The sequence below is a fragment of the Trichosurus vulpecula genome, chromosome 6 (genome assembly GCF_011100635.1).
Source record: "Trichosurus vulpecula isolate mTriVul1 chromosome 6, mTriVul1.pri, whole genome shotgun sequence".
Taxonomy (NCBI): Eukaryota; Metazoa; Chordata; class Mammalia; order Diprotodontia; family Phalangeridae; genus Trichosurus; species Trichosurus vulpecula.
The window spans coordinates 121231383-121251346 of record NC_050578.1 but is presented as its reverse complement, the minus strand read 5'-3'; the positions used below and the strand labels follow the sequence as shown (position 1 = coordinate 121251346).

Genomic DNA, 19964 nt, shown 5'->3' with positions numbered 1-19964 from the left:
GGTGCTTTGACTGAAACTCAGGACCAGATGGGGGAGTAAAAGGCAAAACAAAAAATAGGTAGGAAACCAGAATATTAAAGACTTGAAAAGAATTGGAATTTTACATTTTATCCTAGAATCTATAGGGGAAACAGTCAACATTGTTGACTGGGGGAATAGTAATACTACTTTGTTACCTATGGGAAAGGTAGATTTGGATTTCCATTTTGCTGATATTTAATAGCATTTATGAATGTCTGCAAAGGGTTATTACAGCATAGATGTTGTGGTCTTGTTCCTTACGGATTCTGGTTTATCATAGGGCAGCTAAGGGGCAGAGTAACTAGAATGCTTGGCCTGGAGTCAAGAAGAATGATCTCCCTGAGTTCAAATCTAGTCTCAGACACTTACTAGCTCTCTGACCCTGGGGAAGTCACTTACCCTGTTTGCCTCGGTTTCCTCATATGTAAAATGAGCTGAGAAGGAAATAGCAAATCACTCTAGTTTCTTTGCCAAAAAAACCCAAACTGGGATCCAGAGCTGGACATGACTGCAATGACTGAATAATAACATCAAAAGGCTTGTCGCAACATAAATACTGTGATCTTGTTCCTTATGAATTCTAATTAATGGTTTTTCCTTGAAATTCTCATCATATGGGATTTTGTGCAGTGTAATCAGACCTCAGAGTATTGAATATTAGTACTCATGTTAAAAACCTGTTTAATCCTTACCCTATTTGAAGGATAACTAAAGGAATGTTTTAACATGCTCAACCCCTAGTGCTAAATACAGTGCAAGGTTCTTTGTGGCCAGCCAACAATAATGTAATAAACCAATGAATGAGAATGTAATATATCAGTAGAGTTTTAAAGGCACAATAGGTGTTTTCCTAACCCCATATTTGGCTTTTAATATGTCAAGAGGCACGAATTCTTGCCACAGTTTAAAATGTCATGCAAATATAATTAAAACAGAGAGAAGTAAAAAGAAATAAATACGATGAGAAAATAACTGAATACTTTTTTTTTAACCTCTGCTGCAATTTAAATGTCGAAAGTCTTCTCTAACTATAAAGGGCATTAGAGAAGAAATCCATATATTTTATTTTCCTACTGTTTATAAGAATTTCAAGACTTTCATTTTTGTGTATGTGAATATATTTAATTTGAAATTCTTATGAGGTAACTATTCTTACCAAGCAATATGGATATTCATCTTGGGCAACTGAATTGGCAAAATATAATGATCTGGCATCTAGTTTTCCATGTGAACATGACAGCACCATTGTCATTCCTTCAACTTTATGTTTGCCAAGGCACATAAAACTCATCTTAACTTATTTATCAAAAAGCAATTCATTCTGGACTCATTTATGACATTTTTCATTTAAAAAATCAATGAGCTTTTAAGAAATAGAATAGTCTCTATTCAGGTACAGGTGCTTAACAAATCACTGATCTTTAATTACAGGATAATTACTGTGTCCTCAACTACCTTATTCAGGTTTGGTTTTCCTTAACTCCAGGACTGAAAAGAAATGGTGTCGATTTATTTTTCTCACATCTAAAACACCCATAGAATGAGCTCTTCTAAATTGGGTAAGTACAAACAATGAAATAGCTAAAATCTTAAACAGGCCTTCTGATTAGACCATTTATTTCCTCCCAGTGCTTCCCTCCCCAAGCCCCCTCCTGTGCAGTAGAGACATTCAAATATTCTTCAGGGACCCAGAACGCTGTCAGCCCTAGATTTCTGCACGTGTGCTCTATCAAAGGGGCTCCTGCAGTAATTCTGAGTGTTTGCAATTTTCAGCCCAGCTGGTAGTAGAGGGGCTGCAGTGAGAGAATGGAGGCCCTGCTTCCATTGACAATAAACACACTGAACTCCTTGAGGATTAAATGCAGCCTCCTTTACCCTGGTTTTACCCTGAAGAATGGTGTATTATTTTCATTATATTAGTCCACTGAAATTTCATCTATTTTTTTTAAAGGAGGAAAAGAATTGTGCTTTTGAAAGACACTCAAAATCCCTTTAGGTTTGTCAGTGTCCCGTAGAGCTAGTTTTCTTTGTTTGAAAGCTATCTTAAGGTGCTCTCTACTAATGACTATTCTTGGATCAACTAGAAGAGGTGTTGAATTGGTTGTTCATATATGAGGAACAGGCACGGTGGCCTTCCATCTGAAAGATCAAGGTTAAAGTTAAGAATCCTTTTACATATTAAGGTTTTGTGCCTCAAAAAGAATTACATTCATTTAATTAGATAAGTATTTTATTCAGTGCCTACTGTGTGGGAGGAGAGGCGGTTGCCACCTAGTACTTGTATGTTCTTTGGTTTTTTACTTATCTCTCTGGTCTTCAGTTTTTTCCTCTGTGAAATGAAGAGATTACAATGGATGACCTTGGAGTCCCTGCCAAATTTGAATCTTTGATTCTGCCTGTGATTCTGTAAATCATTAAGTTTCAAAACACCCCAGGCAACAACCTAGCCTATGAATTATAAAAACAATCTATCTTAGTGGAGAGAGCTTCCATATTGGAAGTTTCCCATGTGTATGAAATCCCAAATCTTTTTCTGTGGAGGAAGAGGGTACAGGACACTGTGGGTAGGAAGACATCATACCTTTTCCCCTCCTCTGCCAAAAATCCCCTTTCCTTAATCGCTTTCATTATATGGGGTGGGAGTTGAAGAAGATGACATAATAAGATAAGACTAAGTGGTAAAACCTTTGGAAATGCAATAATACCAAAAGCTATGTTAGATCCAATGAACACAACTCTTAGTTGCACTAACTACCATTTTTTTCCCTTTCACACATAAAAACAAATAGCAATGAAGTCATTTTCTTCAGAATCATGTGTATATATTAGTGGAAAGTGCTGATTTTTCTTGAATATTTTTTTAAAGAATGAAAATAAAACAAATTACTATATATTCTATTCCATAAGGGGGACTTAAACTTGTTTAAACGTCATGTATTTTACACTAAATTGTTCCTCTAGCCAGAGCTGACAGTCACAGGAAATCTTGTTTTCCTCTCTGTTGCTGAGATTGTTGACAATGAGCTCTGGGAAAGGGCTAATCCTGTCTCATCCAGCTCCAATGCAGAATCAGATGACTATTTATTACTGAAATTTGTCCAAATGTAGGGCAAAGTGCACATCTGCTCAATCACCCAAATGGTCAATTTTATAAATGGATTTGTTCTTTGGTACCCATCCCTTGGAGAAATACATACCCAGATACAGATTCACAAATATACATTCTGTAGTAGTCTCATGATTGATTTCATTATTTTAATGGGCTATAATCCAAAATAACTATCAGCAGTGATCATGCTGAATAAAGCTCTCTCCTTCCATTTTACCAGGAAAACCTAGTCCCATCCCAGGATTTATATATAGTACTGGAATGAGCTCCAATAAAACAATCCAACTAAAATCTAAACTTTACATTATTAACCTCATTTGTTAAAGAGTGCTCTGTATCTGAGATGAAATACTCATCTGATACAAACATCTCTGAAGAAAAACAAAGAATATTATACAAATCAGAACTGTTGCAGTGACTTATTAACCAAAGAAGGCATTTTTATATTGGAACATGAATAATTCATGTGAGACCATGGAATATCACATCAGGAAACAGACTGCAGAGTCAGGTCTCCGTGTTCTAATGACAGCGTTGCCAATGAGTCCTGATGTGTGCATGAACAAATTGTCTATTTCCTTCTTATCTCTCTTATTTCTCTAAAATTAGCATAATACTGCTGAATCCCATAGTTTATGGATATGCTATAAAGAAGATGTTCTCTGTTCCCTCAAATTATGCTACATTTACTTATCTGTGTATGTGGTGAATTTTCCAGCAAGTTCCTTGGAGGTTGGAGATGGTTTTATTTTTTTTTCCTTTGTAACATTAAGATGTAGGACAGTACACTTCACATTTTTAGATTCATTATAGCTTTTTTATTTCATTGAGTAAAGAATGTGCATACAAAAATTATTTTCTCTCTGCTCTATGATAACATTGTTTATTTTTAATAATCATTCTGAGTTATATATTGACCTATTTGTTATCTTAAAGAACTACTAATCTTATTTCACTTTAAGTGTCATCTTCCATTTTTTTTTTTTTTGCAGAGGCGGGGCGGGGGGAACTTAGCCAAATTTGTCACAAGTATAACTAGGCAAGCCAGAAGTTTAGTCCAAAAAAGCAAGACTAGGAAGAGTTTGGTAAGTATTACAGTTCCGAACAAGCTGAGTCCAGTGTTAGATAAGCGTTAACAACAACGTTGCTAGCAGCTACTGTGGCTGTGTAAGACCAATAACATGAGCACACAGAAGGGCTGCCAACACAGGTTATTTCATCTGCTTTTCTAAGGAAAGCAACTTTAAGGGGTTAACAATCTCAGTTTAATCAAATATACACATATCAATCACTTGTTTCAGGGGGAAAAGATCAGCCCCTTGAACTTCAGGGCCAATACAAATAGAAATTAAAACCATCACAGACCTTGTCTGATTAAATCACAATTCATAGTTACCAGAGAAGCACCAACATCTGGATTACAAAGCCAGTGGGGAGGGCTTCAACGGCTTGTCCAGTCACCCACATTCTTTCAAAGAGTGTATGTCCAACACATATATTGTATGCAGGGCCCTGAGAGCTCCAGGCTCACCATTTAGCATGTGAGAAATCACTAACACCAGAGTGTAGGAAAGCACCACAACATATACAAATCAATGACTCTCCACATCCCATTAATGAGAAGCATTCCAAGATAAAAGATCCCACTTTACCTGCCCCATTCAAGCAAAGGCCAGACTCCACAAAGGGCACTTGACAGCCTTAGCATCCCAAAAGAGAAGAACAGCAAAAAACTCTGCCCTCATTAGCACTACAATAAGTCCTAGGTAGTAAATAGTATTAGTCAACAAGGAAATTCAACTTAATTCAATAAACACAGATAAAGTGAGTACTCTGTGACCAGCACTGTGCTAAGCACTGGAGATACCAAAAAAGAAGTGAAAAACAGGGAGCTTACAATCTAATGGGGGATGACAAGAAAGGAAGTTGAAAAGGGGAGTCTTTGGAAGAGGGAGAAGCACCAGGTGTATCTTATTTAATGGAGCTGAAACCAGGCAGAGCTGCAGATGGAAAGTGAAGTGAGCTGAAAGTCCAATGTCTGCTCTCTATAAAAGAAAACTACTCTCCAGACCTCCAGTCAGGGTGGAGAGAAGTCTAAAGGTGATCGTATCCAAGGCTTGAATTAGCAGCACTTTCATCTAAAATCAAGGCTGTTCGTTTTCTAATATTAAAAAAAAAATTCCCACTGGTTATGAGTGACCTATAGGAATTAAATGAACATAAAAGAATTGTGTGTAGTATGTGAATTCTTTCCTTAATAAAAGGACTAGATATAGCATTTACCTCATTATACACTAAATAACACAGAACCTGCATTATATCATGGCATGATAATTGATGACACTGACTAATTAACAAAATGTGAATTTCTATTAAGTATGCCTATTGGTTGGGAAAGCAAAGAAACATAATAATTTTCTTTAAATGGGTAAGGCACACTTAAAAGAGGAAGCTTCTGTTTTCTGATAGATTTGCTTATGTGGATACTTGATTCCTCAACAATCCCAGCAAAATCAGACGTTAGTGAAATATTTCAAAATTTTGTAAATTTTTCATTTATAATTCTTTTAAAATCCCACAGAAATAGTGATGCTGGGGCAGAGCCAAGATGGCGGCTGGAAAGCAGGGACTAGCATGAACTCCCCACCAGGTCCCTCCAAAACCCTACAGAAAATGGCTCTGAACCAATTCTGGAACTGCAGAACCCACAAAATAGCAGAGGGAAGCAGGGCTCCAGCCCAGGACAGCCTGGATGGTCGCTGGGTGAGGTCTTTCACGCTTGGACCTGGGAACGGAGCACAGCCCAGCGTGGGCCGCGTGGAACAACCAGACCAGGAGCCGGGCAAAGGGGGCCCTAGAGCCCTGAATCAGTGATCTGTGGCAGTTGCCAGACTTCTCAACCCACAAACACCAAAGACAACAGAGAAGAACTGTAGAACCCACAAAATAGCAGACAGTAGCAGGGCTCTAGCTCAGGACAGCCTGAATAGTCTCTGGGTAAGGTCTATCCCGCACGGAGCTGGGAGTGGAGCAGAGCCCAGCATGAGCCACATGGACCAACCAGACTAGGAGCCGGGTGGAGCGTGCCCTAGAGCCCTGAATCAGTGAGCTGCAGCAGTTACCAGACTTCTCAACCCACAAACACCAAAGACAACAGAGAAAGTTAGTGGGAAAAGCTGCTGGGGACAGGGTGATAGAGTGCGCAGTTCATCCACTGCCCTGGGGGCAGCAGAGGTGGGGCAGCTACAGAACTACAGCTTCAGTTTCTTCCAGCCCCAGGCCCACCTGGTGGGAGGAATTAAGTGGCTGATCCCAGCAGCAGTGCAGAGCCTGCTGAAGATCTAAGTCCAGTCCAGGTTGGGGGTTTTTGGGGAAGGAGGAGTGCTGGTGTGGCAGAGCTGGCTGTAATAGCTCTGAAATCAACAGCACATCCCCCCAAGCTTGGAACATAGTACTCTTTACTCCACAAGCAGTCATACTCCGATGAAAAACTCAAGGGTCCAGTAACTTGGCTGGGAAGATGTCCAGGCAGCGAAAATGGACTCAGATTCAGTCTCAGACTTTGGAATCTTTCTTTGATGACAAAGAAGACCAAAACATACAGCCAGAAGAAGTCAACAAAGTCAAAGAGCCAAAACAAAAGCCTCCAAGAAAAATATGAACTGGTCTCAGGCCATGGAAGAGCTCAAAAAGGATTTGGAAAAGCGAGTTGGAGAAGTAGAGGAAAAATTGGGAAGAGAAATGAGAAGGATGCAAGAAAACCATGAAAAACAAGTCAATGAATTGCTAAAAGAGACCCCAAAAATACTGAAAAATATACTGAAGAAAATAACACCCTAAAAAATGGACTAACTCAAGTGGCAAAAGAGCTCCAAGAAGCCAATGAGGAGAAGAATACCATGAAAGGCAGAATTAGCCAAATGGAAAAGGAGGTCCAAAAGACCACTGAAGAAAATACTACCTTAAAAATTAGATTGGAGCAAGTGGAAGCTAGTGACTTTATGAGAAATTAAGATTTTATCAAACAGAACCAAAGGAATTAAAAAGTTGAAGGCAATGTCAAATATCTCCTTAGAAAAACCACTGACCTGGAAAATAGATCCAGGAGAGATAATTTAAAAATTACTGAACTACCTGAAAGCCATGATCAAAAAAAGAGCCTAGACATCATCTTTCAAGAAATTATCAAGGAGAACTGCCCTGATATTCTAGAGTCACAGGGCAAAATAGAAACTGAAAGAATCCACCAATCACCTCCTCAAATAGATCCCAAAAAGAAATCTCCTAGGAATATTGTCACCAAATTCCAGAGCTCCCAGATCAAGGAGAAAATACTGCAAGCAGCCAGAAAGAAACAATTTGAGTATTGTGGAAACACAATCAGAATAACCCAACATCTAGCAGCTTCTACATTAAGAGATCGAAGGGCTTGGAATACAATTTTCCGGAGGTCAATGGAGCTAGGATTAAAACCAAGAATCACTTACCCAGCAAAACTGAGTATCATGCTCCAAGGCAAAATATGGATTTTCAATAAAATAGAGGACTTTCAAGCTTTCTCAGTGAAAAGACCAGAGCTGAATAGAAAATTTGAGTTTCAAACACAAGAATCAAGAGAAGCATGAAAAGGTAATCAAGAAAAAGAACAAGAAAAAGAAATCACAAGGGACTTAATAAAGTTGAATTCTTTGTTTACATTCCTACATGGAAAGATGATGTGTATGATTCACGAGACCTCAGTATTAGGGTAGCTGAAGAGAATATGCATATATATATATATATATACATATGTATATATATATATGCATATATATATATACATATGTATATATATATACATATGTATATATATGTGTGTGTGTGTGTGTAGATATATGTGTGTGTGTATGTATGTATATATGTATGTGTATATATATATATATACACACATACAGAGAGAGAGAGAGAGAGAGACAGAGAGAGAGAGAGAGCGGGGACAGGGTGAGTTGAAGGTGAAGGGATAATATCTAAAAGAAAATCAAATTAAGGGATGAGAGAAGAATATATTGAGAGAGGGAGATAGGGAGAGATAGAATGGGGTAAATTATCTTGCATAAAAGTGGCAAGAAAAAGCAGTTCTGTAGGAAGGGAAGAGAAGGCAGGTGAGACAGAATGAGTGAATCTTGCTCTCATCAGATTTGACCTGAGGAGGGAATACCATACACACTCAATTGGGTATCTTGCCCCACAGGAAAGAAGGAGAAAGAAGTTAAAAAAGGGTGGACGATAGAAGGGAGGGCAGATGGGGGAGGAGGTAATCAAAAACAAACACTTTTGAAAAGGGCCAGGGTCAAGGGAGAAAATTGGATAAAGGGGGTAGGTTAGGAAGGAGCAAAATATAGTTAGTCTTTCACAACATGAGTATTACGGAAGGGTTATACATAATTATTCGCATGTGGCCTATGTTGAATTGCTTGTCTTCTTAAGGAGGTTGGGTGGGAAGGGAAGAGGGGAGAGAATTTGGAACTCAAAGTTTTAAAAAACAGATATTCAAAAACAACAACAACAACAAAAAGGTTTTGCATGCAACTAGGAAATAAGATACACTGGCAATGGGGCATAGAAATTTATCTTGCCCTACAGGAAAGGAAAGGAAAAGGGGATGGGGAGGGGAGTGGGGTGACAGAAGGGAGGGCTGACTGTAGAATGGGGCAATCAGAATATATGCCATCTTGGAGTAGGGGGGAGGGTAGAAATGGGGAGAAAATTTGTAATTCAAACTTTTGTGAAAATCAATGCTGAAAACTGAATATATTAAATAAATTAAATTAAAAAAAGATATAGTGATGCTGTTGTTACTCTTTTTCATTTTGTCATATCCTGTCTGATAGAATTCAAATAGAAATGGTTGGAGAAAAGCTTTCTTTCTTGCTATCTCTCTCTCTCTCTCTCTCTCTCTCTCTATCTGTCTATCTATCTACTTACCCCTCTGTCATTTGTCTCCACCTTTAACTTATCCACTTTATCAACCTTTGCAATAGTCCACATAATGCTATAGGTACATATATGTTTACCTGTCTATATTTATCTGTCTTTCTATCTTCTTTCTATCTATCTATCATGGTCTGTGAACTATTGCAAAAGTAGATAAAGATATCTGATTTTATAGTTGTTAAAACTGGGATTAAAATGCACCTCTGTAAGAATAGTGACAACAATTTTAGGACATCTCCAGTAGCAACCAGCTAATACATACTTCATCAAACTTTCACAAGTTATTTTTTTTTCTTCCCATAAGTCTTTATATTTTGCAAGCTTTTTGTTTCATGTTGCTTGGAGATCATGAGTATTGGTATGGCCATATATATATATTAAAAATGTCCTTATTAAATATTTATCAACACTCATAACATGACAAAAAAGCAACAATGTTGTTTGTGATAATGTTCTGGTTCCAGCGCAGTTTATTCATAGAATTTTCTCGTTTTCTTTTTTTTCTAAGAATTTTCAAATAAATTTTGAGACTGATATTTCCAGTTTGAAGATTTATCTTCTGTAAGTTTGTGAAAGAATGTGATTTTTTTGAAATTTAAATTTCTTGCCATTGGGCTTTATTTTGACAGGCATTTGGTAAATGAGAATATGCACAATCTATAACAATCTTTCTATCAAATTTATGCTATTTCCTCACATACAATGCACTGACCACTAAGTGAACTCTTATTCAATATTACTCTTTATGGAGATAAGCATTAGTTTTCATCTTGAATTGTTGTCATAACCTTTCCATTTCTATAAACAAATCTTCATGACTCATACATGTACTACAATACTTTATATGTTCAGTTAATTTATTTCATTTGGATTTTCTTCTGAGACCTTTTGATTGTAATTTTGGATCTTTGGCATTCCATAGGTTCTAATCAGGGTTAAGGCATTTCCAGTTGTAGTAAAAAATTCAGTTTCTTATGCATCTATTTTAATTGTTTTCAATTGATAAAAGAGGCTGTCTGTTTAAAAATATCTGTAAGTTATTAAATTTTATACCATGTATTCTTTAAAATTTTGTGTAATTTAATGGATTTTGTGGTCTTCTTTCTAGGGTCATCTATTTCAATTGGAATCACACAGATTTGAATGAGGAAGAGGCTGATGTCCTTTTGACCTCAATTCCTCCTTCACCTCTACTCTAATTGGTAATTATCTCTGCCCCAATCTTCAGGATGCTGTCATAGCAGATCAGCATCTGTTTAACAACTGATATTCTTAGAGAATTGCCTAGGGACAATGAGAGGTGAAGTGACCTGCCATAGATCACATATTTAATATATATGAGAAACTGGAATAGATCTTGGCCTTCCTGATTTCAAGGACAGCTAACTATCAACTTCACCTTGCTCTTTTTCTCTGAATATTTTAGTTTTTTTCTGTATATATTTTATTTAATATTTTAGTTTTCAACATTGTTTTCCACAAGATTTTGAGTTACAAATTTTCTCCCCATTTCTACCCTCCCCCCATTCCAGGATGGCATATATTCTCATTGCCTCATTCCCCAGTGAGCCCTACCCTCTTTCACTCTATTACCCACCCATCCCTTTTCCCCTTCCTTTCTTGTAGGGTAGGATAGATTTATATGCCCCATTCCCTATATATCTTGTTTCCCAGCTGCGTGCAAAAATTTTTTTTTAAACATTTGCTTTTAAAACTTTGAATTCCAAGCTCTCTCCCCTCTTCCCGTCCCACCTGCCCTCTCTAAGAAGGCAAGCAATTCAACATAGATCACACATGTATCATTTTGCAAAACTCTTCCACAATGCTCACATTGGGAAAGGCTGACTATATTTCCTTCCATCCTTCCTTCCCCCTTTATTCAATTATCTCCCTTGACCCTGTCCCTTTGCAAATGTGTTTGCTTTTGATTACCTCCTCCACCTATCTTCCCTCCCTTCTATCAATCCCCCTTTTTTATCCCCTTTCCTTTACTTTCCTGTGCGGTAAGATACCCAATTGAGTGTGTATGGTATTCCCTACTTGTTTTTCATGGTTTTCTTGCATGACTTTCATTTCTCTTCCCAGTTTTTCCTCTATTTCTCGTACTTGCTTTTCCAAATGCTTTTTGAGTTCTTCCATGGCCTGAGTGCAATTCATACCTTTCTTGGAGGCTTGTGATGTAGGCTCTTTGACTTTGTTGACTTCTGTCTGTATATTTCGTCTTGTCACCAAAAAAGGAACCTAGTATTTGAGTTTGAGTCTGAGTTTGTGTCTGAGTTCATTTTTGCTGCCTGTTCATGTTCCCAGCCAACTACTTGACCCTTGAGCTTTCTGTCAGGATATGACTACTTGTAGAGTAGAGAGTACTTTGTCCCAAGATTTAGGTTCCAAGCACTGCTGTTTTCAGAGCTACTTCTACTCCACCATCACCCCAGCGCTTCTCCTCCCCCAACAACCACAAACCAGGACTACAATTCGGATCCCAGCAGGGCACAACAAGAGAATCTGCTTTTTTGCCCACAAAGTGCTCCTTGCTTTCCTGCTCTGATCTGTTGCTAGATTCCTTCCACTGTATGAGCAAGGGACTCAGGAAGCTGCTGACACTGGTGCTCTGGAGGCAGCCTCAGTTTTTTGCTGCTGCCCGCACCACCACTGCACAACCTCCTTCACCCTCAGAGCTGGCGGCTGGACCTCTCTGAACTTGATCCCGCAGTTTCCCCCTAACCTGCTCTTTGGAGTTTGTGGGTTGAGAAGTCTAGTAACTGCCACAGCTCACTGTTTCATGGCCCCAAGGCCTGTTCCATCTGGCTGACTCAGGGTCTGGTCTGTCATGGCGTGGCCCATGCTGGGCTGCCCTCTGCTTTCAGCACCATGTGATAGACCCTTCCCTGTGACCATTCAGGCTCTGCTGAGCTAGAGATCTGTTTCTCTCTGCTATTTCATGGGTTCTGGAGCTCTAGAATTTGTTCACAGCCATTATTTATCTATTTATTTAATTTGTTTAATATTTTTAGTTTTCAGCATTGATTTTCACAAGAGTTTGAATTACAAATTTTCTCCCTATTTCTACCCTCCACCCCGCTCCAAGATGGCATATATTCTGATTGCTCCATTCCACAGTGAGCCCTCCCTTCTGTCACCCCACTCCCCTCCATCCCCTTTTCCCCTACTTTCTTGTAGGGCAAGATAGATTTCTATGCCCCATTGCCTGTAAATCTTATTTCCTAGTTACATGCAAAAACTTGTTTTTGAACAGCTACTTTTAAAACTTTGAGTTCCAAATTCTCTCCCCTCTTCCCTCCCCACCCACACTCCCAAAAAAGGCAAGCAATTCAACATAGGCCACATGTGTATCACTACGTAAAATGTTTCCACAATACTCATGTTGTGAAAGACTAACTATATTTTTCTCATTCCTATCCTATGCCCCTTTATTCACTTTTCTCCCTTGACCCTGTCCCTTTTCGAAAGTGTTTTCTTTTTATTACCTCCTCCCCCTATCTGCCCTCCTTTCTAAACACCTCCCCTTTTTTATCTCCTTCCTCCTTATTTCCTGTGAGTTAAGATACCCAATAGAGTGTGTATGTTATTCCCTCCTCAGGTTAAATCCGATGAGAGCAAGATTGACTCATTCCCCCTCACCTGCCCACTCTTCCCTTCCAAGAGAACTGCTTTTTCTTGCCACTTTTAGGTGAGATAACTTTCCCCACTCTATCTCTCCCTTTCTCCCTCTCTCAATATATTCCTCTCTCATCCCTTAATTTGAGTTTATTTTTTTAGATATCATCCCTTCATATTCAACTCACCCTGTGTCCTCTCTCTCCCTCTCTCTCTCTCTCTCTCTCTCTCTCTCTCTCTCTCTCTCTCACAAACATATAATACATATAATTCTTCTATACACATGACTAATGTGAAAATATGTTTAATAGGAATGTATATGTAGAGCCTGTATCAGATTGCATGCCATCTTGGGGAGGGAGGAGAGAAGTGAGGAGGAGAAAATTTATAACTTAGGGAAATGAATATTGAAAATTAAAAATTTAAAAAAAAACTTTAAAAAATAAAGGAAAGAAAGAAGAAAAGAGGGAAGGAAGGAAAGAATTTTGAGAGAGGCTACAGAAAGAACATTAATATTCTATTGATATTACTATGAATTTATCCAACCATCTGTCAGACTTCTGTAGGTATACCCAAAAAGTCACTAAACTGTATAGATCTTTTGATGCATGTTGGGGGCGGGAATGGGAGATGTTGGGGGCGGGAACACTTAGAGCTAGCTTGCTGTAATTGCCATATTAGGATATAAAGTAGGACTCAGCCTGTGATTGGACGATAGAGCTCGCATAGGGAGGGGTAAAGCTATAAGAGCACTCACTTCGGGGAAGTGCGGGGTTCCGGGATGTAGTCGCGACGGAATAAAGAGCTCCCTGATTACCTCAGGTGTTCTGTCTGGTTCTTCCTCCACGAGGGTCGTGGAGGCCGGTGGTGCCCCGAAGACTCATCATGCTGCGACTTGGTGAGTGAGAGGACGGGCTAGCAGTGGGGGGACAGTAGTGCGAGTGCTGTAGGTAAAGCACTCCACAGATGCAGTGATAACATAAATAGTAATCTTCCCTACGGGGATCAAATAATGAATGAAAGGATCCATATGTTAAAAAATATATTGATAACAAATCTTTTTGTAGTTATAATGAACTGGCAACCAAAAAGATAGCCATAAATTTGGAATTGGCTAAATAACTCATGTGATACAGATATAATGAAACACTACTTTCTCTTAATGAATTAGGAAAGTGGTATAATTATAAAAAACTTAGAAAGAGTTATATGAACTGATTCATAGTAAAATATATAGAACCAGGCAAACAATTTATTTTTAATAGTATTTTATTTTTCCCATATTGCATATCAATAAAACTTTTACCAGTCATTTTTACAAGATTTAGAGATCCAAAATTTTTCCCCTCTCTCCCTTTCTTCCACTCTTCCTAAAATTGTATGCAATTTGACCCAGTTTATACATGTACTATCATGTAAAACAAATTTCCATATTTATCACAGTTGTAGAAGACAAAACTAATCAAAAAGAAAAAAAAAGCATGAGAAACAATAATTCAAGTGAAAAAAAATTTCAATCCACCTTCAAAGTCCATTATTTCTTTATCTGGATGTGGATAGCATTTTCCCTTGTGAGTCTTTTATACTTGTCTTAGATCACTGTGTTGCTGAGAAGAGCTGAGTCATTCATAGCTGATCATGACACACTGTTGCTGATCCTGTGTACAATGTTTCCCTGGTTCTGCTCATTTCACTTTACATAAGTTTGTAGAAGTATTTATAGGTTTTTTTCTGAAATCTGCCATTCATCATTTCTTATCACACAATAGTATTCAATTACATTCATATACGGCAGCTTGTTCATACATTTGCTAATTGATGGGCCTCCCCTCAGTTTCCAATATTTTGCCACTATGGAAGAGTGCTATAAAATTTTTTGAACATGTAGGTCCTTTTCCCTATTTTATGATATCTTTGGGATACAGACCTACTAGTGGAATTGCTGGATAAAAGGGCATGAATAATTTGGCTGCTTTTTGGGGAAAGTTCCAAATTGCTCTCCAGAATGGTTCTATCAGTTCACTACTCCACCAACAATGCATTAGTGTACCAATTTTCCCACATTCTCTCCTACATTTATCATTTTCCTTTTTTGTCATATTAGCCAATCTGATAAGTGTGAAGTGGTATTTCAGAGTTGTTTTAATTTGCATTTGTCCAATCAAAAATGATTTGCAGCCCTTTTTTATATACCAACACTTTTGATTTCTTTGTCTGAAAGCTACCTATTCATTTTCTTTTCCCATTTGTCAGGGAAATGCCTTGCAAGTCTCGTAAATTTGAGTCTGTTCCCCATATATTTGAGAAACGAGGCCCTTATCAGAGATATTTGTTGTATAGATTGTTTCCTAGCTTTCTGCTTTCTTTCTAATTTTGGTTGCATTGGTTTGTACAAAAGCTTTTTAATTTGATATGATAAAATTGTCTATTCCACATTTTATAATATCTCTGTTTCTTCTCTGGTTATTCTCTGGTCACTCAGAATCCCCCTCCATGCGGATATTCATCACATCTCCAAACAGAGGACCTAGTCAGGTACTGAATAAAGAGGCAGGAAGCGCCAGATTAACTAAGATAGTAGTTTAATCAACTGGGTAATTTACAACAGGGGCTAGTCTGGGGTGACTACCAGACAAAACTAGTCTCAATAATGGATCAATCCCAACAAAGACTTTAGGAAAGTCCAGTGATAATTACAGAAATCAAAGAAAGGAAGAGCTATAGAGCACACTGCTACTGATTAATGGATGTTTTGCGGTTTCTGTTTAGTAATGAGCTCATTTCCTAGCATGGGTGTTAAGCCAGTGCTATTGGGTAAATGCCCAAACACAGGGTTGTGTACTGATCATATACTGGTCAGGAAGTGCTCACCATGTCTGTGTAAAGGTTGTTACCAGTCATGGTATCTGAGTTATGACTTTTACTGGTCATAGTATCTAAGTTATGGCTTTCATCAGTCACAGTGTCCAGGTTCTCACTAGTCATAGTGTCTGAGTTATGTCTTTCACTTCCCACTGTGTTTTGTGGCTTTTCTCCAGTAGGTAACCCACGATCCACCCCTGAAAGCCTCCCATACATTCTTTCCAAATATCTTCTGCAAGGTCCCTGGGGGAAGCTCTATATCAAGGCTTTTAGCACCTTTTTGGATATAACCAGAAGGGATGGTCCCATTTGTAAGTATAAGCCACACTATTAGTACATGCATAAGTAGGAAAACAATATGACCAATAAGAAAATTGTCACAATTGTTACAATTTGTGGGTGGTAAAGGAGAAATCAGTAGCATTTGGTGAGCTCAGTTTCTGAACCTAACTTAATACAGGCCAGCTGAGTTTCTAAACTAGGTTCAGAGATAAATAAACATGGCTTGGGCAATGTTCCCACATTTTGGGGGTGATAGAGAATAGAATGAATTACAAAATGGGATTGGAATCATTTGATTTTCTCAGTTTCTCTTTTCAAGGGAATCATAATTTTTTTCAGGCAAGCTTTTTGTTTATACATGTAATCATGTATTTTGTACTTCATCAGGTTTTGAATTATTTAGTAATAATTTAAAAAAAAACCTACCTCCATCCCCCCCTTTTTTCTCCATTAAAGTAGTTTGGGTCTTTATATTTGAGTTGGTTATCTCTTGATTACTTGTTGTTGTTAGTGGTATAAGACTATGATTTAAACATCTTTTTAAACCAATTTGCTTTCCAGTTTTCTGAATAAGGTATCCTTTCCCATTAAAGTCTTAGATTTAAAGAACTAGTCTATAGTCATCATAGGACAATAGCCTTGTTTAATTTAAATTCTCCCTCTTATCACCTTTTCCTCTGATCAAATTTTATTTTAGCCAGTAGCAATAGTTTTGATGATTGCTACTTTAAAGCATAAGTTGAGATTTAGAAGTGCTTATTTCTCTTACATTTCTATTCCTTCCCTTGATATTGTATTTAAGGGTAAACTATTTGGGAGAGAGAGAGAGAGAGACAGAGACAGAGAGAGAGAGAGAGAGAGAGAGACAGACACACAGAGAGAGAGAGAGAGAGAGAGAGAGAGAGAGAGAGAGAGAGAGAAAGCTCAACCTAGAATTCCAGCAGACATAAGTAAAAATGGACAGCATTCCAGGCACATCAAAAAGCCCATGTGAAGAGCCACAACATATAATGGAAATGAAGTATGGAGTTTGATAGAGAACTGGAAAAGATTGAGTTCACATAGCCTTACATGGTATCCCAAAAATTTTAGTGTAGTTTAACCTTAAAAAAATAGATGAAAGGTGTACTAAGACTTTTAAAACAGTATATTTATGCAAATAAGGAGTGGTAGCTAGTAGTGACCTTCCTTCTATTAACCCTATTATCTAGTTTGACCAATAAAGGGAGATCTGATGTCCATCCTATACACTGCTAACACAGAACAGTACAAGAGTACAGATGATAATAATGGTGATGCACATGTCTTTTTTTCCTAATACAAAAACCTCTGATGACTGGCTCAGGCCACTAAGTTAAAAGATGTCCCAATCATGGTGTTTCTAGGGCTAGAAATATGTGAATTAATAAGAAAGCTTGTAGAAAGAGTAAGGGACAAGACTAATCCATTAGTATGTTCCATTGAAACTTGAAGCCACCTATTTTTGTTTGACTATTAACTTTCCCTTTTAACCTATGAACTTCAGATGATTCCCAAAGTCATTATAAATTTAACCAATTGGTAACTCTAAAGAGGGACATATGGTATTAACAAACATAGCAGCATAGGAGGAAAAATGGAAACCCATATCTCCTAAGAAGAATTATCTGTGGGTTCCTCTTACGCAGAATCTAGTTGAAGCAGTAAATAATAATGCACCTGGATTCAAGAAGTCAAGTTCAATTAGGGTTCAGACACTTGTGATCATTATGTCTCTGGTTAAATCACTTCACCTCTGTATGCCTCAGTTTACTCATCTGTAAAGTGGAGATAATAATACTACCATCTTCCCAGAGTTGTTGTGAGAACAAATGAGATAGGTAAAACACTTTAAAAACCCTAAAGCACTATATAAATGCTACCTATTAATAAGAATATGTGATGATAATAGTATAGGACCCAGAAAGAACATGTAGACCCAAAGAGCCATGTTGGGAATGGTGTCTAGATAGGTTCTAGAAGGTTAATATTACAATCAATTCCTTTACCCCTCCCCACCCCTGGCTTCCTGGCATTGTTGGATTTTGAGTACACATATATAAATAGTACCTGAGCATTTCGCTGTAGAGACTTCTAGTACAAAATATTTTATGTAGCTATATTTTCAAGTTTATGACTAGGTAATTGCATATTCTGACTGTCTGAGCAAAATGAATTAAAATATTTAAGCTAGTTTGAGTTTCTATCTCATTTCACAGGTGTTAAGGCATTCTGAAGTAGCTTGAGGACTCTATTTGTATGTATTCTATAGTTTTAAGTATTGTACAGCTGTGAATATCCTTGTTTTCTCCTTAAACATTCAACTAGGTTTTTAGCTTCTTCTCAAATACTATAATTACATCAGGCATAAAGGAAGTAAAGAATAGGACTCTGAATGAAGTAGTACTCTGTGGATTTGTAAATCTAACACAGATGTGCAGTAAATATTGTTAGCTTTGATTCCAAAGGACACCATGTAAATACAACAACAGTTAAGAAGAGGTATAATTTGTCAGTGATTTCTGCTAAATATCTAATCAGTAATGGAGAAGCAAGATCTCTACATGAAGAGATGAATAGATTTTCTTAAGGGATTTTTCTCTATTACTTTTACTCAGAGGCAGATCTGTTCATTCTTTAAATATATGCAAATTTTCAAAGAATACATGCTGTAGGTTCAGAGAAGATGGATTTTTAAAACTTTTTTTTTAAGAATCACAGCGAATTGAAGCACATTTAAAAGAAGATGTTTGTAAATGATTGGAAATAGTTTTTGAAATGTGATACCATTTGTACCCCTATTTGAATAACATACTTAAATTTCTTAGGCAAGAATTAAAATGTAAGACAACCAACATATGAAATGAATTGAGATAAGAAATTGAATCTGCACAAGATTTTATTTTAGGGCAAAATTAAATATGATAAAGATTGGCAGGGAAATTTCATCAACTGTAATTTCTTTAGAGATTTGATTAAATTTGAAGAAATTCATATTCTGGAAAAATAATGTAATATAAAAACAATTAAAGTATTTCATTTCTCCTGATAGGTTATTTTTTGAGGATTCAAATAAACACCTCTCTTTATAAATCATGCATGAGGAAAAAAATCTATCTTTACGGGTATTTGTTCATTCAATATCGGTTTTATAAGCTATGACAAGTTAGCAGAAGAAAGACATCTAGTCAGGGCTGTGAGGAAGAGGAGGAATATGTGGGCATTGCTGGGGTAGATTGGGGAGGTGTATGAAGTATAGGATTTGGGATTCATCTGATGGGGAAAATTTCACTTTTCTTTTTTTGTCCTCCAAAGAATACATCAGTGTATCACTTAATTCACTAATACATATGGCAAAATCTCTGTGACTTCATATATTGTATGATTCTTGTTCATGTGAGTTTTGGGTAAAAAAAATAAGAAGCAAGCTGGATGCAGTCCTTTATATTTTTAACTTGCTATCTTTCCCCCTGTGTGGCAATATAACATTCTTCTAATCCATCCATTATCCTTTCTCCTGCCACCCACCCTCCTAACTGATCATTAGCTTTAACCCTTGCTTAACACATGTTGACCTCACTCTTATCTAATTATGAAATGCCTCACATATTAGCTCACCTGCTATTTTGTTAGATATTATAAATTCCCCTAATTCCTTCTTTCTCCCCACTCTCCTTCCCCCTTCACTTTTTCTCCTTCCCATCTCCTCCTTTCTATTTCCCTTCTCTCAGTTTTTTCTTTCTCTCTCCCCTTCCTCCCACATGCACAAAAAAGTTTGTCCATTTTGCCTCTTAGAATTATCTTTGGGAATGTTGCATATTCAATTATATTGAAATATAGTTATCAATTTTTTAAGTTGTTCTAGCTCTTAGGAGTCTCTTTCTCCTCAGGTTGTCTTGTACTTACTCATCTTGAGTGCAAGCTGCATTACTCTTTCCCCATTTTCTTTTTGAATCCTGAGTGCCTATTACAGTGTCTTTTATCTAGTGGGTATTCATCATATAAAAATGTAAACCTTCTCTGTAATCAATATCCATTTGGGTTTCTTTCATTTCTTGACACCATATATTTTCCAGGAGAG

The 19964-nt window shown here is 37.4% G+C and overlaps 1 pseudogene; it reads right to left on the bottom strand.

Moving 5' to 3' along the window:
- The window catches only part of LOC118854729, a 53033-nt pseudogene extending 37234 nt beyond the window's left edge, over positions 1-15799 (bottom strand).
- Positions 15800-19964: the final 4165 nt, after the last annotated feature.